Genomic DNA, 10,957 nt, shown 5'->3' with positions numbered 1-10,957 from the left:
TCCCCTACTAAAGATCCCATCCCAATAAACAGTTTTCCACCACTACAGATCCTATCCCAATATATCTTTCCCCTACTACAGATCCCATCCCAATAAACAGTTTTCTACCACAACAGATCCCATCCCAATATATCTTTCCCCTACTACAGATCCATCCCAATAAACAGTTTTCCACCACAACAGATCCCATCCCAATATATGTCTTACCCCTACTCGAGATCCCACCTCAATGTATATTTTTACGCGAATATAAAAAAAGAATAAAAAAAAAAAAATCCTTCACCCGATTTCAATCCGAAACCATAATTTCTTCCTTAAACCACCGAATCTTTCGTCCGCCCTAATTGCTTCCTGGAAATCCTAATCGAAGACTCCCGTTTTTTACCCCATTAATCCACAATCATCCTTCCCCCCCCCCCCCCCCCCCCCCGCCACTCCACGCCCCACCGACCAAAAAAATTCTACTGTATCCCGCAGTCACGTCCCTGACCTCTCCATAACCACATCCCCCCCCCCCCCACCACCCACCCACCCAAAGGCCACAGCCGAGGGATGGAGGAGGGAAAATGAGGGAGGGAAAAAGGAGGGAAAAAGAGAAAGGAAAGGAGGGAAGAGGGAAAAAGGAGGGAAGGACAGTTGTAGGACGTTCCAGCAGGAATTCCTTGTCTCGCAATGGACAGGGACAATCAGGAGATGAGGCTCCGCGCGCCACAACTGGTGACCTGGAAACAAGGACGAGGAGAGACTACTGGAATCCAGATCCCAGCGGACTCCCTGGAATCTGGAATTCGGAATGGCCAGGTTGGGTGGTAAGAAAAGATGGTGGAGGAAAAAAGGATGTCAATAGTATAACTGAATGTGTGTGTGTGTGTGTGTGCGTTCAAAGCTGACCACAATAGACGAGAAAGAGAGAGAGAGAGAGAGAGAGAGAGAGAGAGAGAGAGAGAGAGAGAGTCTCAGGTGCCAAGCCTCCTTTTTATTGATGGCCCTAATTTTTCTTCTTAGGTTCCCGAACAATTTCCTGTCCTCTAAGGATTTGTGGTGGAGGAGAGACCTTTTGCCTCCTTTCTTCGTGAAGTAAAGAAGAAAAAAGAAGACAAACAAAGCGTGATCCGACCTCCAGCTTACTCATGCGCCTTCGTTAAAATCTACGGTCAAATAGTGCGTTGTTTCGACAAAGAAAAATAAAATAAATACGCTACGTTTCACTAGCAAAAATTGTTCTGCAATGTTTAACGTGCACATTATCTATTGTCTATATTTCATTCTAATAAATCAATCATAAATATCCTATCCTAAAATTCCTGTATCTTTAACTTAAGGCGAAACACCTTCTTCAGACCTTTTTAGTCTCTTCCATCGACCTTTCCTATCACCACCTCAACAACAACAACAACAAAGTGGTTTGTAAGGCTTACTCCCCGAGTAATACTAGTGAATCCATGTCAACGCAAATGTTGCAGAGCACTGTTAAAAAAATAGTGAAAGCATAAACATAAATCTTTTCTGGTGGACTTAGATATGCTGTAGTCTTCATTCAGAAGTATGTTTATTACGAAATTAAAGTTAGGACAATCTACTGTAATGTGAATTATAGTCCATACTTGAATGCGTTCTCCCACAAAAAAGAAAGAAAAAAAAACTCCCACAAAAAAAAACTAAGACTTGATCTTCACAGAATAAATAAAAAGTGAAGTAAATATTCAAACAGACTCAGTTACTAAAAACGATTTAGGCACAAAGTTAGATTCTTCAACTCCTTTACTATGTCTACATAACAATGAAGCATGTTAGGTGAAATACAAAACTACATAAAAATCAAGTTATTGAAGACGTGTTATAAATAAAAATGAGAAAACTTTTTTTTAAATCTGTAGAAAGGGGCTTTAAATACAGCTGAACATCATATCACAGAAGCCATAACACCAACCACTGCCAATACTTCGTAAGCTGAGGATTACACTACATCTGTAAGCTAAGCAAAGGTTACATTCCATCAGGAATATGGAATTATTCGATAAATGTTTGAACTGTGGGATATTAGCAGTCAAACTTTTAATTATTATTATTATTATTATTATTATTATTATTATTATTATTATTATTGTTATTCAGGGAGCAGACCCTCTTTGATCCGTGTTTTTGTTGAAAAAAATAATGCCATAGAAGATTATTTTTGCTGAAAACTGCCATGATTTTAAATAAATATTATTATTATTATTATTTTTTTTTTTTTTTTTTGCTCTCATCACAGTCCTCCAATTCGACTGGGTGGATATTTATAGTGTGGGGTTCCGGGTTGCATCCTGCCTCCTTAGGGAGTCCATCACTCTTCTTACTATGTGTGCCGTTTCTAGGATCACACTCTTCTGCATGAGTCCTGGAGCTACTTCAGCCTCTAATTTTTCTAGATTCCTTTTCAAGGATCTTGGGATCGTGCCTAGTGCACCTATGATTATGGGTACGATTTCCACTGGCATATCCCGTATCCTTCTTATTTCTATTTTCAGATCTTGATACTTATCCAATTTTTTCCCTCTCTTTCTCTTCAACTCTGGTGTCCCATGGTATTGCGACATCAATGAGTTGATACTTTCTTATTGACCTTGTCAATCAACGTCACGTCTGGTCTGTTTGCACGTACCACCCTATCCGTTCTGATACCATAGTCCCAGAGGATCTTTGCCTGATCGTTTTCTATCACTCCTTCAGGTTGGTGCTCGTACCACTTATTACTGCAAGGTAGCTGATGTTTCTTGCACAGGCTCCAGTGGAGGGCTTTTTGCTACTGATCATGCCTCTTTTTGTACTGGTTCTGTGCAAGTGCCGGGCATTCACTTGCTATGTGGTTTATGGTTTCACTTTTCGTATTGCACTTCCTGCATATGGGAGAGATGTTATTTCCGTCTATCGTACTTTGAACATATCTGGTTCTTAGGGCCTGATCTTGTGCCGCTGTTATCATTCCTTCAGTTTCCTTCTTTAGCTCTCCCCTCTGTAGCCATTGCCATGTGTCATCGCTGGCTAGTTCTTTAGTCTGTCTCATGTATTGTCCGTGCATTAGTTTGTTGTGCCAGTCCTCTGTTCTTTCTGTCTTTCTCCTGTCTCTGTATATTTCTGGGTCTTCGTCTGCTTTTATTAGTCCTTCTTCCCATGCACTCTTTAGCCACTCGTCTTCACTGGTTTTCAGATATTGCCCCATGCTCTGTTTTTCGATGTTGACGCAGTCCTCTATACTTAGTAGTCCTCTCCCTCCTTCCTTTCGTGTTATGTATAGTCTGTCCGTATTTGCTCTTGGGTGTAGTGCTTTGTGTATTGTCATATGTTTCCTGGTATTCTGATCTATGCTGCGGAGTTCTGCCTTCGTCCATTCCACTATTCCTGCGCTGTATCTGATTACTGGCACTGCCCATGTGTTTATGGCTTTTATCATATTTCCGGCGTTGAGTTTTGACTTGAGTATCGCCTTGAGTCTCTGCATATATTCTTTCCTGTCGTGTCCTTCATCTCTTGGTGTTTTATATCTCCTCCTTCCATTATTCCCAGGTATTTGTATCCTGTCTCATCTATGTGTTTGATGTTGCTCCCATCTGGTAGCTTTATCCCTTCAGTTCTCGTTACTTTGCCTTTTGTATGTTGACTAAGGCGCATTTTTCTATTCCAAACTCCATCCTGATGTCCCCAGATACAATCCTTACAGTCCTGGATTAGGGTATCTATTTCCTTGATGCTCTTACCATACAGCTTGATGTCGTCCATGAACAGATTGTTGATTCTGTTGCCTCTTTTCTTGAGTTGGTACCCGCATCCATCTTCTGTAGTACTTTTGTCATGGGAATCATGGCTACTACGAAGAGTAGTGGGGACAGTGAGTCGCCCTGGAAAGATCCCTCTCCTGATATTAACCTCTGCTAGTCTTATTTCAGAGCTTGTAAGTATTGTATTCCAGTTGCGCATTGTATTTTTGAGGAAGCTGATGGTATTTTCCTCTGCCCATCTATTTTCAGGCATTCTATTAGCCATGTGTGTGGTATCATGTCGAAGGAATTTCTTTATAGTCTATCCAATGCCATGCTTAGTTGGTTCCTTCTCCTACTGTTCTTCATTACCTGTTGTCTATCAGGAGCTGGTCTTTTGTGCCCCTACATTCCTTCTGCAGCCTTTCTGTTGGTGATGGTGTGTCTCTCTAGTAGTTGTATAGCCTTTCACTGATGATACCTGTTAGTAACTTCCACATTATTGGTAGCAGGTGATAGGCCTGTAGTTACTGGCTATATTTCCCTTACTCTTGTCTTTTTGTACTAAGGGATGTTCTTCCGTGGTCATCCATTTGGGTGCTTGGTGATTTGAGATACAATGCTGGAGTTGTTCTGCTATTCGTGGGTGTAGGGCCTTGAAGTTTTTGAGCCAGTATCCATGGACTTCATCGGGACCTGGGGCTTTCCAGTTTGGCATTTTCTTTAGTTGGTGTCTGACTGTGTCTGTCGTGATGTCTGTGAATCTTTGTTTTATTCTCCTGTTTCTTTCTTCCTTGACTTCCTGGAGCCATGTTGCATGTTTGTTGTGTGATACCGGATTGCTCCATGATTTCCCAGAGTCTCTTACTTGGTTCGGCTTCAGGAATTTGTGGGTGGTTGTCTTCCCTCTTAGTTGGCTGTATAGTCTTTTTCTGGTTGGTTCCGAATAGTTGTTCTGTTGGTATCCCTTATTCCTGTTCATGTACCGTTGGATCTTATGTGCTTTGCCTTAAGCCTCTGTTTTACATCTTCTATTGTGTTGTTTAATCCCCTCTCTTGTACTTTGTATTTCTCGTTGAGCCTTCCTCCCTTGTTTCTTGCTTCTTAGCCTTTTTTCTGCATCTCTTTCAGTTTACCTCAAGTCAGATCTCATCGCCATGATTTGCTTTCCAGGCGCCTTTTTTCCAAGGAGGTTGCGTTTTGGTTGCTGTTGGGTTGGTTGTGCTGGTGGTGTGTTCGAATTCCCATCAGTTCTGCTACTAATCTTGCTCCTGCATATGTCAAGTTATTTGTTTCTGTGATACTGGTGGTCTGTATTATGCCAGTATTTCATTGACCTCACTTGTTTTCTCCCTTAATTTCTTGGTGTTGTAGGCTTTCATGGAGGGGATCTTTGTTCTCTCTGTATCTGGCTCCATCCATTGTCTAATCTTTTCTACCCATTCCGTCCTCTCTGTTACTTCGTCGGTGTTTCTTCGTGTGTCGTTGTTTGATACCTCATCCTCACCTGTCGTCTTCTGTGGCATCGTCTCTCATTCGTTCGGTCTCGTGTAATTCGTTGTCGTGTGACATTTCCCTTCCAGTTCTTTCTCTTTCTGTTGGGGAGAGCCAGTTCTTTTTCTTTATGTTCCTTGCTTGGTCTGCCAGCCTCTGCTCTGTTGGGGGGTGTTATTCCTCTCATTCCAGATGTTGACCAATCTTCTTCTATATCCTCTCTCCGTCGGGTTGCTTCTGATGTAGCATCTCCATATTTCCTTATTTTCTTCTCTTGTCCATTTCTTCCTTTTTGCCTCTGTAGCTCCAATCTCAGGCTGTTGATTATTGTCGTTGTGGTGATCAGTTGCTGGATGACGACCTCCAAGTACCTGACCGTCTTCCCCTTCTTCAATTGGGTTGAATACCTGGTTGCCGGACGAAGCTCCTCTGTTGCCAGAGGTTCCATTTACGTCGTTGTCGTTTAATCCTTCATTTCTTTCCATCATTGCTGAGTTTTGCTATTTAACCCATAGCTGGACCTACCCCATCAGGGATAGGTATATATTATTATTATATTATATTATTATTTTATTATTATTATTATTATTATTATTATTATTATTATTCGTAATGTGAACCCTATTCAAATGGAACAGGGCCACAGGGGAGCATTGCCTTGAAATTGAACCTTTCAAAGAATAAGGTGTCAACCGAAAGAAATTACATAAGATAACAGGAAATACAGAAAGAAATTATCATTTATTAGAAAACAAAGATAAATTAACAAATTAAGTTGATAAAGCAAATTAACTGAGTCCCAGTTTACCCTTGAATATTTGGAATAGGGTACTTGGACTACAGACAGTATTCACTGGAGAGAGAGAGAGAGAGAGAGAGAGAGAGAGAGAGAGAGAGAGAGAGAGAGAGAGAGAGAGAGAGATATTCCTGGTTGCCTTTGTGGCCTAAAGGTGAGACTGACATATTCTTGACGGAAGCTTACAATTGTTATAATTTAAGATAAATAAATAATTAAATGAAAATGCTGAGAACAGAATTTTGACAAACAGAATTTCCAAGGACTTCCACAGAAATCACGTTACTGAAAATGTGTAAAGTTATACAGAACACAATAAAAATGATAAAGCTGTATCTGAAACTGATAGAAGCGGTTTCTGAAAGAAATCTAAGGTGAAATATTCAAAATAAGGGCTTTTGCTCAGCAAGGCAACATTTCCTTTGGAAAAGTCATAAGGAGAACTTGGCTAGTTTTTATTTATTATTATTATTATTATTATTATTATTATTATTATTATTATTATTATTATTATTATTATTAAGAAATAGAGACGAGGGGAGTTCTTCGAAATCCTTCAGAAAATGGAACCTTCTCCTTAAATGTCAGAGTTTGTATGGTTTTATTTATGTCTCGTGCAAGACTGCTTACGTGAAAATAAGAATTAAAGAAAATAATAAATATATTTTTCGGGAAAGAGTTAAAAGAGACGTTTAATTTACATTTGTTGAGGCTTTAGAAAGTAAATGTTTGTTATATGAATTAAAACTGACTGATATTCTGAGAAACAATGACAGTAGATGGATTTGGTCAAAAGGTTAACAGAGACGAAAGGTCTGATTAACTTCCTAGATTGGAAGACATGATGTGAAAAAAAATGGTTTATTTCAAAAGAATTATGAGGAAGGAGAAAAATTGTATATGGTATTAGAAGACATCCCGGAAAGGAATACATTTATCTTAATATTCTTCAAAAACACGGACATGTGCAAGAAAGAGGTGAGGGAGGTTGGAGATTTGTTTGTTTGTTTGGTGTTTTTAAGTTTCATGGAACCAGTGGTTATTCAGCAACGGGACCAACGGCTTAACGTGACTTCCGAACCGCGTCGAGAGTGAACTTCTATCACCAGAAGTACACATCTCTAACCCCTCAATGGAATGCCCGAGAATCGAACTCGCGGCCACCGAGGTGGCAGGCAAAGACCATACCGATCACGCTACTGAGGCCCTACATGCTATTAATGAGCTATTGGTATCGGTTGACGAAACGGTAGCTGGGTTCTGAAGTCTGCAGCTCTCTCTCTCTCTCTCTCTCTCTCTCTCTCTCTCTCTCTCTTCATAAGGCATTAATCATTGCCATGACAATATTTACTCTGGGAACATTTATCAAGAAAATTACCCTTCACATAAAAAATAATAATTTAAACATTTTCCCAGAAACCTTCATTAAGAGACTAAAAGAGGCTAAAGGTTAGAAAAAAAAAACAGAACAAGAAGCCCTAATGTCTTGCTTTATTTTTCCGACTATTTCCTCCCCTCCACTAATGTCTAGGACAATGAAGGCAGAGCCATCAAGGGGATATATATATAAATACTATATATTGTAGAAGTCGCCTATGGGTGTGTATGGTTAGGCTAATGGGAGGCGGTGAGAAGCCAATTCCACTAAATAATGGACCCATTAAAATTCATTTTCACCTTTACATCGGCTCGAGTTTAAAACAATCGTTTTCTTCTGGGAATGAAAGACCCTTTTGTGTTATGGAGCCTTTCGTGGGAGAGGCTTACTATAGTAGATTTCACATCACTCGTGCATCTGATGTCTAGGCCAGTCCCTTACGACGCTCCTGATTTGCTGTTAATAAGCCAATCATAGGTCTGAAAACTCTCAGTCTCTCGAGAAAGTTCACATAGGCAGGATATATATTCCACCTCTCCTGAGGGATACCTTTGAAAGTCGTATCCCTCAGAAGAGGTGGAACACACATCCTGCCTGCGTAAACTCTCGAGAGAGACTGACAGTGTCCAGCCCTGTGATTGGCTTATTAACAGCCAATCAGGAGCGTCGTAAGAGACTGGCTTAGACATCTGATGCACGGGTGATGTGAATCTATTATAGTAGTATTATTAGGTTTGTGAATTGAATATAGAATTTAGGCCAAAGGCCAAGCACTGGGGGCTTTGAGGTCACAAAGCGCTGGAAAGGAAAGTGAGAGAAGGTAGATTTGATGGGTGTAACAAGAGGAAAATCAATAATTGTTAGGAGAGGGTGGATGGCAAGATGGTGGAAAGAGAATATGGTAGGAGGTACAGTAAAAGGAACGGAAGGGGTTGCAGTTTGGGGCCGAAGGGACGCTGCAAAGAACCTTAATTAATGTCTACGGGGATTATTACGCTTGTGAGTCAAGGTTTAGCTGAAAATAAAGAGTTAAAATTGAGTAATTGCATGCGATCGGTTCTTTTAACTGTTATCATTTATAATAGATTTTTATTACTACTATCCTCAATATAATTACTGTCATTACCATTATTATGAATACTATTTTATACACTTCTTCAGCAACTGTGTGGATATTGCCGATTTATCATTTTTTATCATGTTATCTCATGTATCTAGATTGTGTAAGTAATTGTCTCTACTTTGTATCTCATGCTTATGGGCTTGAGAAGATATAAAATCTATTATTATTATTATTATTATTATTATTATTATTATTATTATTATTATTATTATTATTATTATTATTATTATATAAACTTAGTATTGTTTTCGTTTTATACGATAACATCCTGTAACTAATGCTTCCACATAACAACAATTACGAGCCACCACAAACCTAAAGTTTGCTTCGGAATTCACGGAGTATATAACTTTATGAGATGCCACATTTGCAACTAATTTGCAACTCCTGTAAAACAAAACTATTGACATGGCTTTGTCTGTCCGCCCTCAGATCTTAAAAACTGCTGAGGCTAGAGGGCTGCAAATTGGTCTGCTGGTCATCCGCCCTCCAATCATCAAACATAGCAAATTGCAGCCCTCTAGCCTCAGTAGTTATCTATTTTATTTGAGGTTAAAGTTAGCCATGAACGTGCGTCAGGCAATGCAACAACACAGGCCACCACGGCCGGCTGAGAGTTTCATACAGCATTGTACGCAATACAGAAAATCGATGTTTACTTTTTTTTTCTTTTTTGGGGGTGGGGGGGGTCCTAATCTCCCGTTACAGATATTTTACCTCCTTCGATTTAATATCTCTCAAGAGATGGTCTCCGTCGAGGAGCAATATGTATGCTAATGCCCTTCTGAGCCTCTGGAGTAAGGAGTGGGGGGGGGGGGGGGGGGGGGGGTGGGGGGGGGGGGGGGGGGGGGGGGGGGGGGGGGGGGTTCCCCAGTTTCTGCTGGGGTTAAGTTGGGTGGTCATCTGTCACCTGTCACCTGATATCTGCCACTTCCGGACCAAAGGTCAAATGATTGTTATAATGCTAAGTGAGGAATCTGACGCGCATATGTATCTGCAGTTAGACTCCAGTACTTTCATAATAACTTAACTTAAAAATATAGACAAGTTAATATGGTTTATTGTAATAATTTAGACCAACAGATGCCTTAATAATGATGTATGAAAATAAAGCATCAATTATTATTGTTTATCGCAAAGACTTTTGAGGCTGCTAAAATAAGTTACACTTCATTCCTTGAACTACTTTACACTTTGCTCATTATTCCCCAAGTCTTGACAGGCGATTTTTTTTAAATATGCAATCTATGGTGACTTAATAATGTATAAAATATTAGGTTTATTACGAAAGTTGGTCACAAAATTTATATTTCGTAGAAGCCCATTTGCATCAAAATCATATATATGTAAATTACTTATTTTTATCTTATTGTTTTTATTTTTATCTTATTGTTTTTATTTACTTTTCTGTTAGTATTTTTATCTTTTCATTATTCAAATTTTAATTATCTTTACAATCACACAAATTTAGCATTGTCCATTATAATTAGTTGTACGCGCAGACTTACTCCTCCAGTGAATATGTATAGTGTCAGAGAGAGAGAGAGAGAGAGAGAGAGAGAGAGAGAGAGAGAGAGAGAGAGAGAGACTTTTAATGCATAAAAGAATAAAGAATACAACGATTACGACCTATTTCATCCAACGTCGTCTTCACAGCTACTCGAAGAACATCATATCTAAAGAGCTCTCTCTCTCTTCTCTCTCTCTCTCTCTCTCTCTCTCTCTCTCCACCACAGACCCTCAAAAACTCGTGAACTATCGTCAACCTCTCCCATTGTTTCAGTCTCCCTGTAAGAGGGTTTTTATTTTTATATCTAGAGGAGTCTGCGCCTCGAGATCACATAGAAGGACAATCAATGACTTTTATCTGATTGTTTTTTTTACTCTTGAGTTTTTTGGGGAGGAATAGTCTTCTCACTGGTATAGCATTTCATAAAATGAACACCTTACTGATAAGGCATAAACGTAAAATATTTCTACTCAAACTAAGGTTTTTGTCTCAAGGCAATTTTAGTAGCAAAAGTTAAGTATAACTTAGTTTAACCAGACCACTGAGCTGATTAACAGCTCCTCTAGGGCTGGCCCGAAGGATTAGATATTTTTTTCACGTGGCTAGGAACCAATAGCTGAAATACAAATGAAAATAACGTACTGAAACCATATTACTTTTATTTCTTTTATCATATCTCTCTCTCTCTCTCTCTCTCTCTCTCTCTCTCTCTCACACACACACACACACACACACACACACAGAGCCCATAAAGAGTTTCTAATTCATATGATAGCTGAAATAAAAATGAAAATAACATACTGAGACAATATGCTTTCATTTAATATCCCTCTCTCTCTCTCTCTCTCTCTCTCTCTCTCTCTCTCTCACACCACACACACACACACACACACACAACACACACACACATACACACACA

The sequence above is a fragment of the Macrobrachium nipponense genome, chromosome 36 (assembly GCF_015104395.2).
Source record: "Macrobrachium nipponense isolate FS-2020 chromosome 36, ASM1510439v2, whole genome shotgun sequence".
Taxonomy (NCBI): domain Eukaryota; kingdom Metazoa; phylum Arthropoda; class Malacostraca; order Decapoda; family Palaemonidae; genus Macrobrachium; species Macrobrachium nipponense.
Note: the sequence above shows the minus strand (reverse complement) of the source record.